General features: G+C 32.3%; 1 long non-coding RNA gene across 1 annotated transcript; it reads left to right on the top strand.

Annotated features, from left to right (window-relative positions):
* The first annotated feature begins 17,785 nt into the window (after positions 1 to 17,785).
* On the top strand, positions 17,786 to 20,819 carry LOC105771486 (uncharacterized). The gene is made up of 3 exons (XR_001126525.2): positions 17,786 to 17,860; positions 19,192 to 19,255; positions 20,574 to 20,819. It is a non-coding gene; the product is annotated as an uncharacterized LOC105771486 (long non-coding RNA).
* The last annotated feature ends 6,877 nt before the right edge of the window (positions 20,820 to 27,696 follow it).

Below are 27,696 nucleotides of genomic sequence, written 5' to 3'. Positions count from 1 at the left end.
TAAAGGTTATTGTATCCACCACAAAAGATTATTATATCTTTTCATAATTAATGCAAAGGCTTAGCGAAAAATTTCATATTTTATTCCGCTTTTGCAAAACTACTTCATTTGTACCCTTACTGACTTTATACCTTTAGATATTTGGACTATTGGTCCAAAAAATCAACGAATTTAATTGTACTTGAGTTGCGTCTTTCTATTTTGAGCAATCTATTCCATAGATTTATTCAAGATTCTTCTTTTATTTAATTATTTCTACAATAATATTGCATGCAAAACCATTGTCGACCACTTTTATTATCGATTCCACATTTTCTCGAATTGACATAACGTATCGAGATTTCTTTTTTTTTACTATTTTAATCTTCAGTTTCAGATACCTAAATCTTTCTGGAGTTTTACTTATTAGTTATGTCTTGGGTCTCTTTTGGAGCACCCGCCTCCACTATATGGCCATCTAGAAGAATTTTCATTTTTGGAATCGATCAATCTATTATTTATTCTAATTGATTGTCCTACTGAGACTTTGATTCAAATTAAAATATTAGATGGTATATAACACTTGGTTATTCTCATTAAGTTTGTAAATACACCTGACAGTTAACTTGTAATGAGTTATCCTTGTTAAACTTCTTGTTCAAATCACTCCCCCCTAACTCATTACAAGTTATTATTTCTCTCCCCCTAATGTCGGGAAAACTATCCAATCAAAATTGTAATCACAAATCATGTCATAATTGAATCTCCAATACATTCAAAACATCTAATAATACAAAGAGACTTGTAATTAATATATATTCCCAACATTCTTTAAGGATTCACTCATCTTTATGCGTTGTGGTGGAGCAATTGGAACATATACGCACATAAAAAAATTCAAAGATGAGAAATAGTTAAATTTTGATCAAAAACCAATTGTAATTAGGAGTATTTATGACTTATTGAGTTGATGTGTACAACCCGTAAATCAACATAATCTCACGTTGAAATAGGAAGTTTAGTTCTCATAAGTAATTGTTTAGACATTAATTAGAGGTGTTCAATCAATAATTTCTCTAAACCATTATACACGTAAATAACAAACTTTTACAAAAGTTTTTCAAACTCAATCAATAAAAGACTGAGATATAAACTCATCAGTATTAGCAAGATGAATTGTCTTAATTGCATGATCTGAAATTAATTATTTAAACAAGCAATCTTGCAAATGACAAGTTGCAAGTTGATAACACATATGTGATTATTTTGTATATGCATCTACCAAAATCATATAATATCAAAACCATCCACATGGTGGGTGAAGGAGTCCATACTCATTTCAGAAATGTAAGACATTAAATCTCAACTTTAGCTAGTGAGTTTCTAAGAATCAATTTTCATTGATAACAAGAAACAAATGAGAATTCTTTAAATTAAAGAATATTTTGGTTCTTTAACATATGAATTCTCAATTAATTTTCGCATCATATATGATCTAGAATGGTCTAACTGGTCATGCCAAATAGTGAATGCATTTGTATTTGTAAACTTCCGATTTACTTTAACATGCGTTTCAATTGTTCTAAATTGTAACAGATTGATAATTTTACTACCATTCCTTTTACTTTCTATCCACATATAAGTACTATTGTGACATTTACTACTGGAAATGTCTAAATTAATGTGAAGTCTACAATGCCAGTAAGTCAATATATATAATTTTCAAATAACTATATGTAATATTCGCTTCAGGAAATATGCCAAAATCTTCAAATGCAGGGCATTTGGTCTAGTGGTATGGTTCTCGCTTCAGATGCGAGAAGTCCTGAGTTCAATTCAAAAATTCCTTTAAAACCCTTTTAACAAGTGTTTTGCATAATCAGATAACTACCAAGAATAACTGCCTAGGTCATGTATAGAAACAAACCTATACTAAATATATCAATAAATGTCACATCTCAAACATAAAAATATGACATAATGAAAACTAACAATTTTTTTTATAACCATCATTGTAACACCCCAAACTCGGCCTAGACGTTATGGCCGAATCTAGCGATGTCACATGGAAAGGGATTTGAGGACAAGATTGTCGAGTTTAAAAATTGTTACAGTAAGTTAGCTTTTATTTAATTTGAAAAAAAACTAGTAGATTTGCTTTAAAACTTGTCTCTTAGCGGAAGCTTTTGTAACCAATTAATTTAGGAAAAATCATTTCTATTTACGAAAAACCTTAGTTTTTAGAAAAGAACCGTATTTTGTGGAGTTGCAGTTTTAAAAAAAATCCATAAAAAACAGTATAAAGTCCCAAATTTAAAGCCAACTAGTCCATAGTCCAGAAGATACATCAAAAACCCCAAATAAGTAATAAATTTTAGGAATTAATGGAAAACAATTTAAAATTTACGTGTGGCCACCGTCGAGTCCTCTGCTGTACCGACCCGTCAAGTTTGGGGATTACCTGTACAGATTAAATAAAGAAAGGGTGAGTTTTCGTAAACTCAGAGTGTAATTCTAACAAAAAACATGCATACAGATAATCAACAGAATTCCGTTAGATACAGCCTGGGGCCCGTGCCCATCACAGAATCAGTTTGGGCCTTATCCCATTCAGATACAATCTCAGGAATACATTAGGGCCTTGGCCCATATCAGATATAGAATGTAGACTTAGTCAATCGATCCACGATGACCCAGACAGAATCATTCTTAGTGGGTATTAGAGACAACCCACTAATGAAGTCCATCGTTACTTGCTCTTATTTCCATAACGGAATTTTAACCGGCTGCAGCAAACCCGAAGGTAATTGATGCTTAGCCTTAACCTGCTAACGAGTCAAACAGTGAGCAATAAAGTCAGTAACCTCACGCTTCAACCCTGGCCACCCTAAGATCTCGGTACATCTTGTTCCCGCTGGGATGCATAGTATAGGGACTACCATGCGCCTCTCTCAGAATCGACTGCCTTAAATCCTCATCATTCGATACACAAATCTGACAACGGAAATAAAGTACCCCATCACTGTTTATCCCCAAATCAGTAGTGCCACCATTTTCAACCTGACGAAAACGTAACCTGAGAGACTTATCCCCCAACTGTTTACCATGAATCTATTCAATCCATGTTGGTTTGACCTGAAGTTCTGCCAACAGACTTCCATTGTCAAATAGGCTAAGTCAAGTGAACATCACTCTCAGATCAGTCATAGCCCTACGGCTCGATGCATTGGCAACCACATTGGCCTTACCGGGATGATACTCAATGGTACAATCATAATCCTTAAGCAGCTCAACCCATCTATGCTGCCTAAAATTTAACTTCTTCTGAGTGAGGAGATACTTGAGGCTGTTATGATCAGTGTAGATAATACACTTCTTACCGTACAGATAATGCCTCCAGATTTTCAATGCAAAGACTACGGCGGCAACCTCTAAATCGTGTGTCGGATAGTTCACCTCGTGTGTCTTAAGCTGATGAGACGTATATGCAACCACATTACCATCCTGCATCAACACACATCCCAAAGCGACTTATAATGCATCACTATTAACCGTGAACTCCTTTCCAGGTTCAGGCTGTACCAAAACAGGAGCCTCAATTAGTACAGTCTTAAGCTTCTCAAAGCTCTTTTTCTGTGCATTAGTACAGTCAAACAATACACATTTACGTAACAGCTTAGTCAACGGTGTTGTGATCAATGAAAATCCTTAAACAAACCATCGGTAATAACCTGCCAGCCCCAAAAAGCTGCGGATCTTAGACACATTCTTAGGCTGCTTACAGTTCAATACAGCCTCAACTTTTTGAGGATCGACTTGAATCCCCTCAGCAAACACCACTTGACCCAGAAATATTACTTTACGTAACCAAAACTCGCCCTTGCTGAACTTAGCATAGAGCTGCTTTTCTCTCAAAATCTGAAGAACAATCCTAAGGTGCTCGTTATGCTTATCCTAATTCCTCGAATAAACCAATATGTCATCGATGAACACCACTACAAATCGATCCAGGTAGGGCTGAAACACTCAGTTCATCAGATCCATGAAAGCTGTCGGTACATTAGTCAGTCCAAATGGCATCACTAGGAACTCGTAGTGACCATAACGAGTCTTAAATGCCGTCTTATGCATATCAGCCTCCTTAACCCTCAACTGATGATACCCAGAATGCAAGTCTATTTTGGAGAACACAGACGCCCCTCGAAACTGGTCAAACAAATCATCAATCCTCGAAAATGGATACTTGTTCTTAATAGTCAACTTATTTAGTTGTCGGTAGTCGATACACATTCTCATGTATCCATCCTTTTTCTTAACAAATAGTACCGTTGCTCCCCACGAGGATAAACTAGGTGCGGATGAACCCACGATCCAATAACTCCTGAATTTGAGCCTTGAGCTCTGTAAGCTCCTTCGATGCCATTCAATAGTGAGCAATAGACACTGCAGTTGTACCAAGAAGAAGCTCAATCCCAAACTCCACTTCTCGATTTAGAGGTAAACCCGGTAGCTCCTCAAAAATGACGTCTGAAAAATCCTTCACAGTTCTGATGTCCTTAACAGAAGAGTCCTTAGAAGCGGAAACACTTACGTAGGCCAAATACGCCTCACATTCCTTGCGAACCAGTTTCTTAGCTACTAGTGCAGAGATCTCACTAGCCAAGTAATTCCGACGTTCCCCAATCACAACTACTTCATTACCCCCTTCAGATATCAATACGACCCTCTTAGTTGCACAGTCTAAACTAACACGATGCTTGACAACTAGTCCATCCCCAATATCATATCGAACTCCTCAAACGGAAGCTCCATCAAATCAGCCAGAAATACCGTCCCTTGAACCTTTAAAAGAACATCCCTGTACAGTTTGCTAACTCTGAAAGATTGCCCTAGCGAGCTCAGCACAGTCACCTCATTAGAAGTACTCTCAACCAGAATCTCTAGGTTTTTGGAAACATAATAGGCAACATAGGAATGCGTAGATCCTATATCTATCAACGCAGTGTAAAACACATCAAAAATAAGAAACGTACCCGTGATAACGTCCGGAGCATCTTTATCCTCTCGGCGATGAGTAGCATAAACTAGGGCTGACTGTCTCACCTCAGCCTTTCCAGCACCTCTACCCGGTGCTCTCTGCTTCTGACCTATATCATACCACGTCTAGCTTGACCACAGCCCGTAGGCGGCTACTGAACTACCTCTAGTGGCTGTGAAGTACAAGAACCCGCAGCTTGTACCTGATCGGCCCTCAGCGGACACTCTTGAACACGGTGCTCAGTAGACCCACATCTTAAACAAGCCCCAATCGTCCTCTAACATTCACCCGGATGGCGTCTTCCACAATGCCCACAAAGCGTGATATCAGTAGGTGCAACAGGAGCCCCAACTCTAACTGGCCCACTAGATCTGACCTTTTTCTTAGGCCTCATCGCAGAACTCGAGGGCTCTGAATCCCTCTTATTTTTGTCTCTCTCCTTATCCTGGTTTTGGTGCTCAACGTGCTTCACCTCCTCGGTGATCTTAGCCTTCTCTACCAGTGCTGAAAAGTTACGCTCCCTTTACGGAGCTATCAGAACTTTCAAACTGTTCCTGAGACTATCCTTGAAGCAGACACAACACTCATATTCAATCGCCACCATGCCTCAAGCATAACAACTCAATCTCAGAAACTCGGTCTCATACTCAGCCATTAAACGACCCCCTTGCATGAGATTCAGAAACTCACGTCTTCTAGCATCAATGTAGCTTTCCCCCACATATTTACCTTGAAAATCAGACTTATAGAAATCCCAAGTCAGTCGTTCGGTCTGAGTGCCCTCCTTAACGGTCAGCCACCATTGGTATGCTCATCGCGAAGCAAGAAGACAACCCCTTTCAATTTCTATTCAGGGGTAAAGTCCAAATCGTCCATGATTCTTTCTGTGGCCTCCATCCAGTACTCGACCACGCTAGGGGCGACTCCAGTGACACCCTAAGTAGCCCAACCCCATTGGACCGGAGTTGTTCCGTAACCGACCCTCGGTCCTCAAATCCAGTGTTGGGCCCAGCGATCCTCTCTAATATCTTCAGCATAGTCTGGGACAAGGCATCGTCCCCAGCCATGCGATCATGAGACCCAGTCTCTGTATCAGGTGAAGCCGACGTCTCACTCGTATCCAGATTTGGCATGCTACCCAACGACGAAAACTCAGCTCGAGCCCCTCTACAGCCTCTACCTCGGCCTTTAGTACCCCGTCCGTGGATAGCTTGTACACTCATCGTAGAATTCATAGCTTATCTGTGTTAACAGTTTTATGAATCAGTTACATTTTCGATATCTATTAGTAGATATTTTATGCAAAACAGTATCTGAAGTTTAGAGTTTGTTATACAAATCACAGTCTTACTACAATTTTCAATTTCGCTACTGTTTTCAGTATACACTATCTACAGTGTTCTCAATACAGTTTACTACCTATAGTAGTTTCATAATATGCTACTCATATTTTCAAAAACTTATCAGAGTTTTTAGAACACTTACAGAATCGGCGCCGGAGACTAAGTGTACCACATACTTATCAAAAATATTTTAAACCATTTAAAAATCATCTATTTAAAACCAAGTTTTAAACCCAAATCCACAATCGAGTTTTACAACTTGGATCTGATACCACTAAAGGTAACACCCCAAACCTAACCTAGACGTTATGGCCGAATCTGACGATGTCACATGGAAAGGGATTTGAGGACAAGATTGTAGAGTTTAAAAATCGTTACACTAAGTTAGCTTTTATTTAATTCGAAAAAAAACTAGTTGATTTGCTTTAAAACTTGTCTCTTAGTGGAAGCTTTTGTAACCAATTAATTTAGGGAAAATCGTTTCTATTTACGAAAACCTTAGTTTTTAGAAAAAAACTGTGTTTTGTGGAGTTGTAGTTTTAAAAAAAATTCCATAAAAAATAGTATGAAGTCCCAAATTTAAAGCCAACCAGTCCATAGTCCAGAAGATACATCAAAAACCCCAAATAAGTTATAAATTCTAGGCATTAACAGAAAATAGTCTAAAATTTACGTGTGGCCACCGTCGAGTCCTCCGCTACACCGACCCGTCAAGTTTGGAGATTACCTGTACAGATTAAACAGAGAAAGGGTGAGTTTTCGCAAACTCAGTGTGTAATCCCCCAGAAAACATGCATACAGATAATCAATAGAATTCAGTTAGATATAGTTTGGGGCCCATGCCCATCACAGAATCAGTTTAGACCTTAGCCCATTCAGATACAGTCTCAGAAATACATTAGGGCCTTGGCCCATATCAGATACAGAATGCAGATATAGTAAATCAGAATCCTACCCACCAGCCTCTACACACCATCTCCGCCAACCCTACACACCATGTGGGGATTAAATCAACCCACCTATCCCTACACACCATGCTATACCGAAATGCGGCACATAATCAGAAGGTTGCAGCTAAGCTGCCGGATAACAGACTTAATAGCCTTTCAGACACTTCCTCCAAATATCATCAACCCACCCCGATGCAATACAACATACAAAATATGTCATGCCATTATGCAATTAATAGTACATACATTCAGATACCATAAGTCATGCTCGGTATAGAAATCAGACAGACAAATCACACATATAGGGGTCTAAGTAAAGCTTACTAACCCTACAGTAGATCCACAGACGACTTGGGCTACCTGTGCAACCTTATAGAACTTTTCAGAAAAATGGGCTCACATGCCCATGTGGCCCACTCGGCCCAAATTGGCCTTGGCCACGTGATCCATTTTTTAATGTAACCTGTGCTAGTTAATTATTCATATATGTTTTCACTATTTACTTATATGTTCCTTCAAAGTTGTTTACTTGAGTCACTGTTACTAAATTATTTATATCTTGAGCTACAGAATTCCAAATTAAGATCCTCTTGAAGTCTTTGAAACTAGACTCAAATATCTTTCTACCATAGAATTTTCAGAATTTTTTATTTAGCCAATAAGTACAATAAAATCTTCAAACTTAAATTTGTTTTGCTGTCTAACAGCTTCGTCCCTTCTTTGCTAAAAATTAATTATCTCTTAGTAAAAAATTTGAATGATGTTTCCATTTGTTTATATTGAAAATAGACTCATTAGTAATTTAAACATGTAAATTTTAAACCCTAATTATTTTTCTCCAATTTTTGATGATTTTCCAAATTCAGAACAGGGGAACCCGAATTCAATCTGACCTTGTCTCCCAAAGTTTATTATAGCTCACGATATACAATTCCATTACTTATACTATTTCTTCTATGAGAAACTAGACTCAATAAGATTTAATTTCATATTTTTTTTCATCCTCTAATTTGATTTCCACAATTTATGGCGATTTTTCAAAGTTAGCCTACTGCTACTGTCCAAACAACAAGCAATTTCGGATTTTCGCCGAATCTCTTTTTTTTTGTTTTTGCGTTTCAGGTACACACTTGGTTTTTTTATGTTAAAATAGTCACCGAGCACTCCAAAGCCTATAATCAAGAAACTCAACATCAATTTAACGGATTTACAAGCGAATTGACAACAAAGAACGAACAGAAACCCAACTTACCACCAACGATAACCCTCAGTTTAACTATTGCTAAGACGAGAACACTGAATTCACCAGTCTAAGTCTCCCCCTACACCCAAATCGCAGAGAAAAAACATTACCACTTCAGTCGCTAAGAGATTCATGATAGAAACGAAGAGAAACACTTGCCGAAACTAAGCAAGCACTGACCGTGTGCGAAAACGAAGGAAAATAAATGGATTAGGGAAAAATCAAGAAGAAGAAAAAGATGAAAAAACTCAGAGAATTTTGGTAAGAGAAGAGGGAGAAGAATAAACAGCATATTTTTTTTGGAAAAGTGAGTCAAAATTCGGTTATGGGAAAAAAATAAAATAAAATCCCGATAACCCCCAAAATCTCTTAATCTTCTTCCCTAATTCCCACTACACATCCACTACTCAGAATCCCCCTATTACACAACTCTATCTCGAAATCTGAGGAAAAATAATAATACCCTTACCTGCATAGGGATTCAAACACAAGACCTCTACCATAATAACACACCATTTAACCACCAGACCAACAGGCCCATTCTGATCTAATTTACCCAACAATCAAATAAAAACCTACTGAACAAGAGTAAGGCCTAATTCATTCAAAATATCAAAATTTGTCCAAGTGAAAGCTTGAACTTAAGACCTCCCAAACACTCCCAGAACACATAACCACTAAAGCTGACAGATATTTGTGCCATATTTTCACAATAACGAAATTAGAAATTTTAGGGCATTACAATCATCATAAACATGCATGAAATTTAATTCAAAATCCAACCATTTAAGCTCATAGAATTTTTCATTTACAATTGCTCATGTTATTTCTCTAAATAATTAACAAATGGAATAATATAAAACGTATGAATTACTATCTTTAACAATTCTTTGAACTAAATCAAATTCGAATAACCATAAAATTCATTTGTTTGTTAACATAAATTTGCATACTAGATATATTTTAATCAAATATATTATTTAATTATAAAACCTACTATAACGATATAAATAAATTAGTTAATATTCATTTTCATGAACAAATGAGATGCTTAAAACAATATGTAACATATGTAATCAAAACTTAAAGAAGACCATCTCAAAATATTAAAATCATATATCAAGTTGATTTAATATTTAAAGATGTACCTTTTTTTGTTCTACGTTGAGTCTTGACGATAAAAAGTAGGCAAATTAAACTTCAATAGTAGATTTTGAATCCAATCAAAATCTATTAATAACAAACTTTGAAAGTGAATCTTATTTTGCAAGTGTACAATAGGTACATAACCAATGACTCTTCATAAATAAATTGTCTCTCTTCTTAAAAAGTTTTTCGAAATTCTTGTTCTTTTCTTGCTTTCTTAATGTTTTTCACTTCTGGTGGTGAGAAAATTCATTATGACCATCCCCCATGACTATTATTATAGTCCAACTTACTACATCCACATCAAAAATTATATCTTTCAAATTTATTACATATTGTTACATTCTCTTCAAGGAATGTTTAGGTTTCGTGATTAAAAACTTTTGTTCAATCATAAGTAAAATTTTTCATGATATTGGTACTGCAGGAGCACATTTGACTCATGAAAAGTTGAATAAGTTCTCTCTTGCAAGATTCTCATCAGTAATATTTTTCCATGTAATTTTAATTGAGAACTTATTTTGAATATTGTAAAGTTACACTTACAGTTTTAAAAATTTGCAACTTTTGGTGCATCCAACCATAACGAGCTTTAGATAGAATTGCCATATTCTATTGCTCATACTTTTCTTTTAAATTATTCCGTAGTGTAAGTAGATTTTTTACAGTTAAATATTTTGCTTTCAACTCCTTAACGAAGATGATGACAAAAGAATATCACAAAAATAGCCATGATCAATTCAATTTATTACAAGAGTAATAAATACAAATTAATAACTCAATCCTCTTTTGATTCATATGAAATATAATCTTTTCCTCATTTATAATCTCAATATGAGATCCATTATAAATATCGTTTAAAATCAATGGATTAACAATTACAATATATTAATATATTAGCTCTTTTGGAGCTTTTGAGTAATTTTGTATTTCCAAATATTGGAATAATATTGATTTATATTTTCTTTTATGCTCATTTTGGGGAATGCAATAGATTTACTAGACGAACTTATAAACGTCCCAAAATTATTTATTTCATAATCACCATCGAAACATGCGTAGATTTCAAATCAAAATCTATGTATTCATGTTGTCATGATTAGTTTCCAATTATAATAAACATGATATAATAAATAACTCATAGTAAAATATACTCGAGATTCTTTAACATCATTGTTATCACCTAGCTATTATCACGAGTACTATTACAAGTAGTAAAACAAATTTGTTTATGTAATAACTTTTATAATCTAATAGTAAAAAATCATTTAATAAATAAAATCGAAATTTTAGTGTACGATGCTTGAAAGTTATCCAATACACATTGTACCAAATTTCAATACCACAAATGTGTTATAAAATCTTATGATGCTCTAATCAAATATTTATAAATTCAATTTAAAAGATATAATATAATAATTTCAAGTATATTTAATAACAATAATTTAGTCATCAAAATCTTAATCATCCAAATATTATACATACTATAATTTAATAAAAGAATCTTAGTTTAAAAGATACCTTAAAATAATAATTTTTTCATAAAATAATTTTACTAAAATCAATCAACAAAGGAGAAAAACATACCATGTAAGGATTATATAAAATCCTTTGCATAAAAAGGCATAAAAAATTAGAGATTTGTGTGTACCTGAGTGGTTAAAGACTCTAATGATTACCAATAGTGCACAAGCCTCAATTGAAATAGCAGCAGCTCTAGGAGGCAATCAACAACAGTAAATTTTGAGATATTTTTGTGACTTATGGAGAAAAAAATTAAAAGAGAATCATGCTGATAACATGTTATAAAATAAATAGAGAAAGTAAAAAACAAAGAGAATGGGAGAACAAAGAGAGAGTGTATTTTATTGATTAGTGGGATATTTACAAAGCTTCTCCAAAGTCTCTATTTATAGGCATAAAAGTATAAATGAAGTAGAGATCTACTTGTAATGACTATTAAAATTTAAAATACATCAAAACTTATATTGATCTTGATGAACATCCACTTAATAAGATATTCATAACATATTTTTTTGTCAATTTAATTTTTTAAAGTTAAATTTGATCCTCAATTTTAAAATGAGTCGAATTTGACCATATCTTTCCAAAAGGAATCAAATTATTTTTAATAGAAATCTGGCTAAAGCATTCAATTTTTAAACATGGCAACCCATATCCACATGTACTTCATGCTTTTTCTTTAAATTTATTTTTATTTGGATTCTATTTTTATTTTTGAATATATTTTATAAATTTTAAATTATTTGATAATGTGGCATATAAGACATAGTGTCATTCTAGCACGAAGTATACATAGATTGTCATGCAAGTTAACATGGCAACATCGTTAAAAATTAATGTTTCAATTAGTATTTCCATTAAAAAATGTTATTTGACTCTTTTGATAAGTTAATGACTAAACATATTAAAAATTGACAAAATATGTAAATATTGAGGTTAAATTTATCATTATGCCTTTAATAAATTGAAAAATTGAGTGCTAAAATCTAAGTTATAAAATATGTGGTATATTACTTCAAATTAATTATAGAATATAAGTAAACTATTTGATAAATGTGACTTTTAAAATTTTAAAGGAAAAGTATTTAAAAGATAACTACGATGTTGGTGAAAAGATTATATAACAAATATATTTATTAAAATTTCATATAAAAATCAATTGATGTTTTAGTTACAATGGAAAAGTAAAATGTTTATTAAGCATTATATTTTGAGCTAAAATCTTATTATAATCAAATATTTATTAATTTATTATATATGAAAAGATAAAAACATCCTTATAAAACTATAATTTAATTAGTGTGTATATTCATGCGATGCATGGACAGTAGACTTGTTCATGGATTTGACTACTTGCTCAAACCCGAAGGCTTGCCCACAATTTGGAATTCTAGTTTATTCATCCACCCTTTTCTTTCCTTTATTATAAATCAAGCTGGGTGATAATTAGTAAAAGAAAAAAAAACTAAAACTATTTGGTTTAAGGGTATTAAAAGTCCTCAAACTTTTTCAGAATAAGTAATTAAGCCCTTGCTTTTTTTGCATTCATTTGGGTACTTGAACATTTAAAATGTATCAAAAAGACCCTCAAACCTTTTAGAAAGTAAGTAATTAATCCCCTACTCTCTTTTTTTGCACTAAATTGAGTACTCGAACTTTCAAAATGCATAAAAAAGACCCTCAAATTTAAAAAAAAAAAAACAAATTAATTCCTTACTTTTATTAAAAATTATAAAAATTAAAATCAATAGAAGCTATAAATATTATTAAATTTTAATAAAAATTAAAATATTAAAATTAGGAAAAATATAAAATCGTAAATTTTTTATATATATGATCTTATATGTCCAATATTATAGTTAGAAAGTATGTAACATTATAAATTAACTTTTAAAAATATTATTAAAAAATTATTAAATATTTAATCTAAATATTTGTTAAAGATGAAGTTTATTATAAAAATTAAATATATGAATATTATGTTTTATTTAATAAAGATAAATTCATAAATTATCATTATACTTTTAGGAAATTCATTCTTGAACGAAACGTGATAATGTAATTTTCTTGAGATTCTAATCAATATCTTTCAATGTATATAAAAGATTATAAAATAACTTTCTCGACAATCACATTTCATTAAAACCATAACATGAGAAAACACCAAATACTATCTAAAATGTTTGTTATTAAAATTCAGTTTTATTTGTCTGAAAAACAGAACTCCATCTCACCGTCATACCATAGGTGTGTTTCTTTTCCTTGCTCAAATTTCGGAAGTAAATGATAAGCATATCCTTTTTTTAATATAATTCCAAATTAGAAATGCAATCACACATTTGGGGGGTTTGGCCCAATTGTCCTAAAACCACTTTATTACGATTTTAATTTCGCTCATTTATTATTTTCTAGTTTTTTCTTAAAATATTTTGGCTTTAAGGGTATAAAAAGTTCTCAAATTTTTTCAAAAAAAGCAATTAAGCTCCTCTTTTTTTTTTTTACACTCAATTGTGCACTTGAACTTTCAAAATGCATCAAAAAAGCCCTCAAACTTCTTAAAAAAAAGCAATTAAGCCTTGCTTTTTTTCCATTCAATTGGATACTTGAACTTTCAAAATATATTAAAAACCCTCAAATTTTTTCAAAAAAGCAATTAAGCCCTACTCTTATTAAAACTTAGAAAAATTATAAATAATGAAAATATTAAATTTTAATAAATATAAAAATTAAATTTATTAAAATTAGATTTCTTTATAAAAATCATAAAATTGTAAACTTTTATAAATTTTGGTTATTCAATTGTGCGATAATTATAATATTTTTTTCCTATGAATTATATAAAAACAAAAACAAGCCATAAGCAGATGTTAGAGTAATGATTGAAATATATATCATATATTGTTAGGGATCGACCTGTATAAACAACAAGAAAGAATGAATTAAGAAATTAGGCACAAAAATTTATGTGGAAAAACTCCTCCAATTAAGGGGATAAAAAACCACGGGCAAATGGGACTTCACAAATGAGCAAACAAATGAAGATTACAAGATAAAGAAATTCAAAACAAACCCTAACCCCAAATACAAAGTTCTCTCTAGCTAAAACACAAAACTCATTTAAAGTTCTCTAAAACTCTCTCTTGATTTTCTCTCTAATGTTGTGTTATTGTCCTCTCTTTTTCTAGGTTTACTAAGACCCTTTAAATAGGCTAAGATTAGAGTTCTAACATGACTATAATATCTCTGGTGTAATCAGAGTTTAACTGGGAAAAGTAACCCTGTTGAGAGTCTAATACGTAACTACTTTAAGTTTGGAATTCATCACGTCGTTGCGACGTCCCAGGCTCATCGTCACGATGTTGCCTCTACTTTGACTCTGGTTTGACCGAGAAATGCTAGACACGCTCCAAAAATCTCCACCTCGACTCGGATTTTAACATGCCTCCTTTTTTGGCCCTGCCATGGGCCTAACTCGATCTTTGCAAAATACTAACCAACTCCAAACGATGCTTAAACTTGGAAACTAAAAGACTCTTATTCAAAATAGTCATACCTTTATCGCTCATATGACCAAGTCGCATATGTCACAACCGAGTTGACTCCAACTCCGTAATAGGTGAGGAAATTTCTACTACACCAGTCACTATTGAACCCTGCAGAATATATAGTCTGTCGATTTTCTGACCTCTCATCAAAACGAGAGCTCCATGAAATATCTTAATGCCACTTGACTCGAAGAATACAACCATTCGAGTCTAACATATCCAGGGAGATGAGGTTTTTCTTTAAATCAGGCATATGCCTGACACCTAATAGTGTCCAGATAATCCTATCATCCATCCTAATCTAAGCAGTACCAATACCAATTATCTTACAAGGTGAATTATTCCTCTTGAGCACAGCTCCACCTTCAACTGGACTATATGTGGAGAACTAGTCCTTGTTGGGACACATATGGTAATCACACCCTGAATCTAGGATCCACTCGGACATAAGCTTAAACCTTTCAGTCATAGATACCAGTAACCAATCATCACCCTTGTCCTCGGTAACACTAGCATCGGCTGCCTCGACCTTTTTCTTTCTTTTTTCGTTACTCTCAAAAACCCTCATGTTCTTATTTTTTAGCTTATAACACTCTATCTTAATATGTCCTAACTTCTTATAATAGCCACATATCTTATCTTGATTTCTCGACTTTAATTTAATTATATTTCTCGCAACCAAAACTAATGCTTGCCCATCTAACTTGCTATTTTAACCTAATTCATTGTCGAGTTTGTCTTTTCTTAACAAGTTTCCCTTCATGTCCTCGAACGAGAGTTTATCTCTACCATAAATCAGGGTCTCTCTAAAAGTCTTACATAAAAAGGGTAAATAGAACAATAATAACATAGTTTGATCTTCCCCATCTATATTAGCCTTGACGTTCTTCATCTCATTCAAGAGAGTAACAAATTCACTGATGTGAGCCCTAATAGACACACCTTCAACCATACGGAACGTGTACAAGCTTTGTTTCAGCACCAATCGATTAGCTAGAGACTTGGTCACGTAAAGATATTCTAACTTTCTCCATAAGACAGATGTCGTTTTCTCCATAAGCACCTCCTACAACACATTATTCATAAGGCATAACTGAATTACAGATAAAGCCTTCTCATCAAGCTCATCCCATTCCGACTGATCTGAATTCGTGGGCTTTTGCCCTGTAACAACTTTCATTAGGCCATTCTGAATCAATATTGTAGTCATCCAAACTTGCCATAAATTGAAAATTGTGATCCCATCGAACTTCTCGATATCGAATCTTATTCTCGTCATCTCTGAACGAGTTGATTGCGGAGTCTTAACCAAGCTTTGATACCAGTTTGTCGGGGATTGACCTGTATAAACAACAAGAATAAAGGAATAGAGAAAAATTATGCACACAAATTTACATAGAAAAACTCTTCAAATCAAAAGGATAAAAAACCACAGGCAAAGAAGGCTTCACTAATAAGCAAACAAGCGAAGAGTACAAGATGGAGAAATTCAAAACAAACCCTAACCCTAAATACAAAGCTCTCTCTAGCTAAAATACAAAATTCCTTTAAAGCTCTCTAAAGCTCTCTCTTGATTTTCTCTCTAATGTTGTGTTATTGTCCTCTCTTTTTCTAGGGTTACTAAGGCCCTTTAAATATGCTAATATTAGAGTTTTATTATGACTATAATATCTCTGGTGTAATCAGAGTTTAATTGGGAAAAATAACCCTGCTAAGAGTCTAACACGTATTTGCTTTAAGTTTGGAATTTGTCGTATCATTACGACGTCCCAGACTCCTTGTTACGTTGTTGCCTCTGCTTTGCCTCTATTTCAAACGTTGTTGCGTCATTGCGACGTCGCGTGATTCCTTATCGCAACGTCACATCTACTTTGACTCTGGTTTGACTGAAAAATAAGAGACACTCCACATATATATATATATATATATTCATGTAAAAATTAAAAGATTGAAATTTTTGACTTAATTATTCATTTTCATAATATAAATAATTTGTTATAGATCAGAAGTGAAAGAAAAATGGGGCTAAGAGTTGCAAAATTTAGGATGATGATTTCAATGTATGATTATTAGCTTGCAATTAGTACTCAATTTGTTTTCTAAATGTTCTGAAAGTTTTCTAATGTTTTCTACTTAACTTTTTCGATGAAGAAAACTGGTAATTTTGGGGTTGCAAGCAACTACAATGTTAATTTATTTATTATTTTTTGGTGGCGTTGGGGACAAAATGCCATTATACACTACAAAAGTTACTAAAATAATATTTTGGTTTTAGCGGTGTTGCCAGCACCGATCGCTACTATTTTTCGTATATTGTAGTGATACGAAATGCCATGTAAAGCGTTACTTCTGCCCTATGATAACGACATTTTTTTGGTCAAAGCATCATAAAATTTTGCAATGATCATTTCAGAGGCGTTCTTCGTGGCAACTTCTCTCATGCCTCTAACGTTTTTAGAGGCACATGGAAACATCACTATATCTTTTAAAAGATGTCTTAATTGTTTATATAAATTTTGTATAATCAAAGTTACAAAATGTTTACACTATGAACCCAAATATTATGCGGTAGATGCTAGTTATTTAAATACTAAAGTTGGAGATGGTTGGGATACTGTATTGGTGGAGGGTGTGACAACCCGTTTTTCAGTGGTGTTGGAATAGTAGTTTCGGGACCACAACTCCAACGTGTCGGTTTGTAAATATTGATTATTTAATATTTACGAGGTCATTAGTGTCGTATTAAATTTTGATCCAGTAATTTTAACGTTTAGATACTTAATTAAAGAAAAAAGATTAAATTATAAATACTGTAAAAGTCAATTAATATTTCGTTATTATTTAAAAAGGGTTAAAGTTAAATGTGGGGGAAGCATACTGGAAAATATACCATTAATATTGGTAGTGAACGACATTAGATAGTTTGGTAAGAAATTTTAATTAAAATAAGGTTAAAATAATAATAATAAAACAAAAGCAAAAATTAAAGTGGGGGGTTGTCATCTTCTTTATTTTTTTTTTTTGTTTGGTTTGGCCGCAACACCATTTTCTCTGAGGCTTAGGAGCTTGGTTTTTGTTATTTTCGAATGCATGTAAGCTCAATTCTTACTCATTTTTTGTAATTTTTATGTTTTTGTGATCGTTGTATTGATATCTAACTAGTTTAGGGACTAATTTGTGAAGTTGTTAAAGTTTAGAAAATTATCATTGGTGTTCTTGAAGTATTCTTATTGTTTGTTCTTGAGCATGAAGCTTGATGATTGATCTAATTTGTAAAGTGATTTTAGTAATTTTCATGATTAGGGATTAAATTAAAAAATTTAAAAAGACATGGTTTTTCTTGATAAATTCAGAATTATAGGGTTGTTTTAGAATGGTTAAAAATTAGGTTCAATGGGTTTAAAGTTTAATTATGTGAAATAAGCTTGTTTTGGTTTTAAGGATCAAATTGAATAAAATGTAAATGTTTGGGGTCTAATGTGCAAATTGTAAATAGGAAGTTATATGTATTAAATTGAATAGTATACGAAATTGAGGCTAATAATTTAAATAAATTATATCATAGATCAAGAACAAGTAGTTAAACGAGGAAAAGGGAAAGCAGCTGAATAGTCCCTGAATCTTTGTCGTTACTGCAGTTTAGCCCTAGCAAGTTCATTCAGTTTATTTTGATATATTGTACAATATGAATTGAGTGATATTTTAGTTGTTGATTGTTAAACTAAAAATTTTGATGTTAAATTAGTATGAATAGATATAATAAACTATTGGATCTTGGTTTACTGGTAATATCTCCTAAGCCGATGAATATAGGATAAAGTAATATTGGCATGCCAATAGGTTATAGTGCGTGTGATATGGGATTGATTTGAGATGAGACGATGATTCCTGAACTGTGATTTTACACATAATATATCAAAGTCCAACATTTGTTGCGAACTATCGCGATATATTACAGTAATTCTAGCATGTTATCGGGGTGGATGTAAAGCCTTCAGGCTTGGCACTTTGTGTCTAGACGTGTTTTTGGAGGGATGTTAGCTAACGGGCTAGGCATTTGGTACCGAGGCGTGTTATAGGTGGGATTGGCTCATTTAAGCATTTGGCGTGTTTCAAATGGATAACTGTGTACTCATATCCGTATATCGTTCATCGGGCAATGTTTCTTGTGTTAAATGTCTTGTTATTGAATTTTTGAAAGATTATTCATGAATCTCCTGATAACATTGTAGCTTGATAGTCAATGATCTCGTACTTGTTTATGTATAAACTCACCTGTTGTGGATTGTGGTTGCCAAGAGACTCTGACTTTTAATCTTGTCGTTAAAATTGTTATATTTAATTCGGTAAGCTTTATCGTTTTAACCTTTGAAGTTACTAAACCCTAGTGAAACTTACTCGTGTTCTTTTCTATTCCTTGTAGATAACGTTTTGTGGAGTTGGGCGATCGGATCAGCTTGAAGATCACACTATCCAGATACATTTTGGTAGATTTTGATATGTTTATTTTGGATTATATGGCATGTAATAGGTGTTTTTGTATATGTTTAGATACTTATTACAAATGTTATGTTTTAAGCTTGGTATACACTTAAATAAGGTTCATACCATGATTCAAACACTTAAATAATGTTTATATCGCATGATTCAGACACATTGGTTAGACACTTAGGTTGATTGTTTTGGCATGTTTTAGGCTTGTTTAAATGTGTTTTTAAAGTATGGAAATTGTTGGTTTTGATTTGGATTGAAACCTAAGTGTTGGATGAAAGTTTTCCTTATTTTAGAAGCTTTTTAAGGTGCACACGGCTTGGGCTATTCCACACGGTCGTATGACACACACGACCATGTGTCTTATTAATTTTAGGTGCAGGATTTTTCACACGGTCACAATTAGTTACATGGTCTAGTTATACGGGCGTGTGTGAAGCCACACGGTCTAGGCTATTCCACATGGCCGTGTGACCCCTATTTCCAAAATTTTCAAATTTTTGCATATTTTTCTGTATTGATTCAAATTAGTCACGGATTGTTCCCAAACTATTTTTAGGGCCCCGTAAGCTCGATTTAAGGCACGTAAATGTATTTGTACCATAAATTGATGTTTTTATATGTTTATAATTTATTTGTTTAATTGTTCAGAAATAAAGTGAAATGTCCTTTTTTACCTTATAATACTCTGTAAACCTAATTTGGCGACGGAGACGGGTTAGGAGTGTTACAGTGGGCATTTTGACACCTTATAATGTCAATCGAATTTATAGAATCCCAATAGGATTGAAAAATTCTCCTGATCAATTAATTTGGCATTGGTCCAATAATGGTTGCTACACATTAAAATCGGGAAATAAGTTAGTTACTTAGTTGTATTCCAATTCTGGTTCGTTGGGAGTCAATGGACCTTGGTTGAGAGTTTGGAAAGGTCAATTTCCCCTGAAGATTAAAGATTTTACTTGGAGGTGTCCTAATAATTTTATTCTTATTAGGGCAAAACTAGCAGATAAAGGTTTAAATGTGCCTACATCTTATGTTCATTGTGGAGATTTGGAAATGTTTGACCATTTTTTATCTTTTGTACTTCTACTTGTGAAGTCTAGTGGCATGTTGGGATTCAGTTAATGCAACTTGACTTGTGTCAATTTATTCTTTTGTTACTTGAGTCAGATGATATTATTAGAGTTCGCTAGATTCTTACCATTTTATGAAGTATTTGATTCCATCTTAATTTTCCTGTTTGGAAAGGTGAAGCTCACTCTTCGCAACATGTTGTTAATTTTGTTGACCTTTACTATGCAATGGATGCAGGCTCAATATACTTTTGTCTCTACACCTGTTACTCATCATTTAGAAGAGACGACTCCAGGGTGGAAAAGACCAGCTATCGGCGTTCTCAAATGTAATATGGATGGTGCTTTATTTTGTGACGAGTAGTGTTAAAGTTTTGCAGTGATCATTCCAAACCATAATGGTACTTTTGTGAAAGGGTTGGTTGGTCATGTTAATATTTTTTTGGGACCCTTGTATTATTGATATTTTTCTATTTGCAAAGTGTTATCGTGGCTTCGCTCTCAAAGGCTGGATAACATTGTGATTGAATCTAATAGCTAAAGTGTGATCAATCCTTTGAATTATCCAAGTATTAATGTGTCTGAATTCAATACTCTCGTTAAAGACTTTGTTCATCTTTGTTCCTTTTTCTCTGACGTGTCTTTTTAATGGGCGATAAGGGAAGATAATAAGACAGCTCATAAATTGGCTAGGATGGCTTTATCTTGGGTTTGTTTTCATGATTTTGAGATACCTATGAATGTTCTTTCGTGTTTTCTTAATAGAGATGTAGTGTCCAACTTCTATGAGTGTAACACCCCAAACCTAGCCTAAAAGTTAAGACCAAATCTAGAAGAGTTACATCAACACTACAAAAACTGATTTCATTAATTATCCAAAAACGTTCAAAGATTACTCGACTATTAGCGAAAAATCTTTTCAGAGTCTTATTTTGAAAACCGAAATCCATTTTGTCGACTTTAGTGATTTTGTAGTTTCACATTAAAAATAATCAACTACTGACTAATTTAGCAAATACTAAAACGAGCATAGAAACAAATTACAACCCACAAGATCAAACATTTCTACATTATTGTAAAACAATTCGAGCTCCCACACGCCGTCTGGTCTTAAGTTAGGGACTTACCTGAAAACACAAAGATAAAACCAAAAGGTGAGCTATAAAGCCCAGTGTATAACCAATATCAATTATAGTTAACAAAACACAATATATAAATCAGAGTAAACACAATGAACTTAATAGCAAGTGTAATATAACAAAGAAACACAACCCAACCAGAACAGGACAGAGAAGAACAGAACAGAACAGAATAGCACAGAGCAAAACTGAACAAAGCTATGCAAAGGATGTATGTTTATACAGATGCGGTATTTTTCAAAACCAATCAGAATGCAAATTTATCAGAAAACAACCTACCCAACTCCGCTACACACCAAAATAGAGTTCCCTCAGAACTTGTCCAGCCAAATCACACTAACCAATAACTATAGATAGTACTACCAAAATTTTGCAGTTAAAACTACTAGATCGGATACATGTGGTCAAGCCACTAAATTACAGCCAAGCTGCCAGAACAGAAACGTGGATAGACCACCAGATAATGCAGATAATCAAACTTCCAAAAACTTCCTCCTTTCACATCATCCCAAGTCCCATGCAATGTGTCATGGCATGCACATACAGAAGTAGAGTGATAAGCATGTAAGTCATGCTATCGTATAATAATAGAGTTAGTAGGCATAGGAGTCCATGCGTTATAAAGTAGATTTATTTAAACTTAACAAATAATATCAGATTTTCCATGAAGTCAGATGCATGGTTATAAATCAGAATCAGTGCCAATCAATTCAACATATTCGGATATCACATGTTCTTAAGCAACAGAGCCAAGTAAAGGCGTACCAACAAACTTAACAGAATACAGATCGTACCCAGATAATTCACTTTCATTTGACAATAGCACATTACGTTCTGATATATCCTACTTACTTACTTAGGTTCAAACATAGTAGACATATGTATAGTCACAAGTTGTTCATTATCAGATCGTCAGATATCAAGTTATTTAGCTTAATTCAGATCGTATGGACCCTATAACAGGCCTGTGTTCATTTCGAATGATGCTTGTGGCCCGAGGGAAAACTTCCAAATATTGCTTCACACACCGGTGTGGTTTCACACGGCCTGGAGAACTAGCCCGTGTGATTCTACACGGTCTGGCACACGCTCGTGTGCTTGCCCATATGTCCCACATGGCCTGACACATGCTCGTGTCACTTGCTCGTATGGTTCTAATTCGTAAACAATGTGTTACACGGCCTAGCACACAGCTGTGTGGCTCACACGGCCTGCCACACGGTCGTATGTGTCGACAGCCTCATTTTCTGAAAACTAAAATTCAAAGAAGAATAGGGTTTCTGATACCCATTTGATATGGATTCGATGTAGGAGCAACAAGGATGAATTCTCGTCCCTAAATGACAAGCAATTGCCCAACAAACAATTAATTTGCAGTCAAATCGCTAAAAACTAACATTCTAGAATCAAAGTTACGTCGAAGAACTTTCAACTCCAAAACATTAAATTAGCTTACCGATCAACGAATTGAACTAAAAAGGAGAAGCCAGACCCTGTACAGAATCAATTCAACATAACATAGAAAAAGAAATATAGTTTGAATAGAAGAATCAAATGAAGAAAAATAAAGAAAGAACGGAGGAATGGTAGAAACAAAAATGGAAAGTAAAATGAAAATAAAGCAATATCATCAACTCAGGAGGTTTTTGGGAAGTTTACTTAACCACCTTAAACTAACTACCACACAAAGAATTTCAAAAAAAATAAAAATTCCCTATTATTTCCCCAGAGATTCAAACATCAAACCAAATAGTACACAGAAGCTTAACCATTGAATCAGCAAGCTCATTCTTGTCATCAATTGGTTGAATTTAACTTATAACCCACATGTCTAAAGATAGAGATTTAATAAAAGGTAGAAAAGTTCTAAGAGATAGGATTCGAACCTAAAACCTCACATATATAGCCAGAACACTTAACCACTAAACTAGATCAAATCAATTGTTAAAAATGTCCAAAATCTAAACTCAAAATCGAGAGATGACCACTCTTGGTTTCAAAACTCAATTTCTTCTAACCCGGTTTTTGGGATATTACAATAAGATTGAGACGCATAGGATTGGGTGTAAGGGATAAGTCTATTGGCTTGGGTTTAGTTTATCTCCCTCTTATGTGTTCTATTCTATTTTTTAATTTAAAATGTGTTTTACCCTAAAAAAAATACATATATAATATAATTTTTACTAGTTGTATATTATAATAAGATCCATAATTAGTATAATATATACAATAACTCTGAATTTTGTATATATCTTACAACAACCAGTATGATATAATTAGGGTAAAATGTAGCCATAAAATCAAAAACCTTTTTGTACTTGGTGATTAAAACATAATTTAAAGGACATGGATGTACTTAAACTTGGCAATTTGTACCTATTCGGTACCTAAACTTTTTTTTAGACTTAACTAGAACTTAAGTTTAGAAACTGTAAGCCAACTTTGTACTTTTTTTAGGTACCTGACTAGTACCATTAAAATACGTTGACGTGTCACTTACAGCCAAAATACATTTGAACTTGGACAACCATGTGTCCAGATGCATTCCAAACAAGTTATTTTTGTAATTATTTATATTTTTAATTTTTCAAATTATCATATTATTATATTATGAAATTAAAATACATAAAATTTGATATTTTATAAAATCTAGCATTTTATACAATTTTATACATTTTAGATTTTATATAAATTCAAGATCTTATTTATTAATTCGTGTAGATTGTAGTTAAAATTTTAAAGAAACATGGGTGTTGGAAAAAGACATCACATATATAATAAGTATTATTACATGTGATTATTTACTATCATCAAATATTAGTCTAAATTAAAAGTGATCTAATTTAGTTAAATTTATTGGGTTCATTAATAAATAAATTATGAGTCAAATATGTGTAGATACTCTCGTAACTAATTTCTAATTGATGATGGGCTGATTAGAAATTAAGGTTTATGTGCAAAAGTTATATATTAGGGTTATGTCCTCAAATTACATATACCTAACTTTTTTGACATCTCATCTTCAAAAAAAAGAGAGCCACATCCTCTAAATTACTTGTGTGTTAATTTGGAAGAATATTTCAAGATATCAATGGATTCAGGTATGGTTCTGCATCTAGTTTTGTTCTTGATAATTTCACAAGACAGATCCTGGTTTATTAAGTTTTTATATCTATTTTTTTTATTCTAACAAGTTGTATTCAAGCCTCGTTATGTCGAAACATTGAAAATAAATTGATTCTCCATTATTTTTAAATTGATTCATTTTTCAGATTTTTATAGATTTAATATTTCGGTTTTACATGTTGATGTTTGAAGATCTATACTGAATTTTTTATCTTGATTATTTTGAATTTTCAGCTTTTTGATGTTTAATTTTTAATTTTGATAGATTTTGAATGCTTGTGCTTTAATTTCCATTGGGAAATCAAATAATAGTGTTGTTGATTGAATTCTATTACTCCATTGATTATTCAATAATAATTGAGAATTCAAGATTAACAAATTTTAGTTTTATTTGGTGATTGTAAATGCATTAGAATTTTAGTTTTGCTAAAAGTATAATTAATGCATATTATGGTGTATTTATATGTAAATTTATTTTGTACCTTAAAAAATGTTTTGATGCATCTCAAGTTTTTTATAAGAATTGTTTTGAAACATTATTGCATTATTTGTTTGATTCAAATTTTAATTGATTTATGTAACTCATATTTACGAAATTATTATAGTTTTTAAGGTAATTATGAACTTATTATATTAAAATTACATCTTTAATGAATGATATTACCCTCATCGTAATATCAATATGTTTATCATTCTCTTGATTTTCATGGATTCGGACTTTGGCTTGAATCGTGGCGGACTTATATATATATATATATATATATATAAGGTCTTGTATATATTATGTATTCTTTGTTAAAAAGATAAAATCTATTCATGATTTGTTTCTTTATTATCGTGAATTTGGGGATAATATTTGCACAAATTGTTAGTTCATTAGATAATTTTCATGAATTGATATTGAATTGATGCAAATAAATTATTCTTGAATTTTTGCATAACTCGGGAAAACTTACCGATTTATATTTTATTAGTTTCATAAAGCGATCATTTTAAATTGATTCCATGCTTCCAGTTTGGTTTTATTCACTATTTTTTTAAAGAAATCGTAAGCACATATATTATGAATATATATATATATATATATATATATATATATATATATATATATATAAATTTTCCTCTATAGAGAATTGTCAATTTTGTTTCGTAATTTTATTATATGTTTAGGTTGAATGCACATTAAACCCTTATTCAATTGAAGTATCTTTTTTATATGAATATATATTCAATTTTGAGTGTTTTGACAATAGATGTTTAAAGAATTTGGTTTTAAGTTTGGTTTTGAATTTTAATCGTAAAAATTTTGATGGTTGTTTTTTAAGTATTAAAAAATCGGTGAAATATTAAGGTTTTCGGTTTTTTTATTTTGCTATTTAGACAACCTTATTTTGGGTTATTTTGGAAACTGTAGTGCAGTTAGAAATTTTAGTTTTGACCTTTGGCTATTGGGTAAATTTTAAATTTGAGTATTCGCATGTTAATATGAATTTTAAAACAACTTAATCGAAGCAATAAGTCGTCAAAATGATCTCTGTTGTGAAAATTTAATTTATTTTAAAATATAAAATGTTGTGTGCATGTAACTTGAGTTAATATTGATCGGCCCAAAGGAAAGTTAATATTTAACAAAATTACATGTACAATGTGGTGATAAACATGTGAAAATTATTTGATTTTGCATGTGAGTAATAAATCAACCCAAAGGAAGATTTATTATTCGAGATGTTCTTATTGTCAGTGTTTGATTACTACACCAAGATATCACTTACAAGTTAATATTTTGTCGAAAGATGAAATATTAATAGAGTGTCCTATATTTTGAGATGGGTTTATCTTCATTCAAATTAATTTGGTTTAAATTTAAAGCATTCTATGAGCTTGTTTTGTTTTATTCAACTACTATTATACCTACCAACATCATTGCATGCATTGAAACATTCAAAGGCATTATATCTAATAAGATTATCCCAACAAAGAATTTATGGCTAACATCGAAAAGAGGTTTGTCAAGAACGAAAAAATTAAAATTGGTACATTTATAACAAAGCTAACTTCAATAGGGTATATAAATAAAAATAAGAAAACTATGCATACAACACTTCAAAAGAAACAACAAAATGAATTAACTAAGGATGATTGTTTCTATTGTGGTGCGACATGTGCATTTCTTAATTTTTGTATATCTTAAGGTTAATTTGACTTCGGTACTTAGACACACTTGGTGGATAGATTCCGGTACAACAACTCACATCAATGTGTTTATGAAAGGTTGTCAGAATTACTGGAAGCCAAATGATGGTGAAAGATACATCTATGAAGGTGACGGTAATTCGATAGAAGTTGAAGCAATAGAGACTTTTAGATTATTATTAAGAACTGAATTGTATTTGAATTTGAATGAGACTTTTTTTTTGTAAAGGCGGAACTTGATTCCATTTCAGCATTGGACAAATTTGACAATTTTTTTCATTTAAAAATAGAAAACTTAATCTCTTTTATCATCCAAATTTGGTTGGTTCTGCTTCTTTATCAAGTTATGATAATCTATATTTACTTGATACTATTGTTTCATTTAATGAATCCTTGCATACTATCGTAATATGTAAGAAATGCATATTACCTATTAAGAATGTGACTTCGTTGTGGCACAAGAGATTAGGTTATGTCTCTAAAAAAAAGAGAATTGAGAACTTGTGCCCAACGATATTCTTAACCCCTTTAATTTTTTGGATACTTTGAAAGATTTAAGGGTTACAACATATTTTTAATATTCATAATGCTTACTTTTGAAGATGTTGAATTTGTAGGGGGAGGGAGAATTAAAGACATTGTCTTTGGAGAAAAATATGTTGATATTTCTCAACACGTTCCTTTAATTGCTATTGAATATGATTAGGAAAAGTCTATTATACCTAAAATCATTCAAGTAGCAACTCCAGATAAAGACAATGTCATTGAACCTCCAGGTTAAGTACCAAACTCTACAACCTCAAGAATTAATGACATTAAGAAGGTCCACTAGAGAATAATTATAATGACTTTAGCGATATATTTTTACCTTGAGCTACATTATATGGATATTAAGACTGTGTT

The sequence above is a fragment of the Gossypium raimondii genome, chromosome 6, assembly GCF_025698545.1.
Source record: "Gossypium raimondii isolate GPD5lz chromosome 6, ASM2569854v1, whole genome shotgun sequence".
Lineage (NCBI taxonomy): Eukaryota > Viridiplantae > Streptophyta > Magnoliopsida > Malvales > Malvaceae > Gossypium > Gossypium raimondii.
The sequence above is the reverse complement of the archived record's forward strand: the minus strand, read 5'-3'. Positions and strand labels throughout refer to the sequence as shown.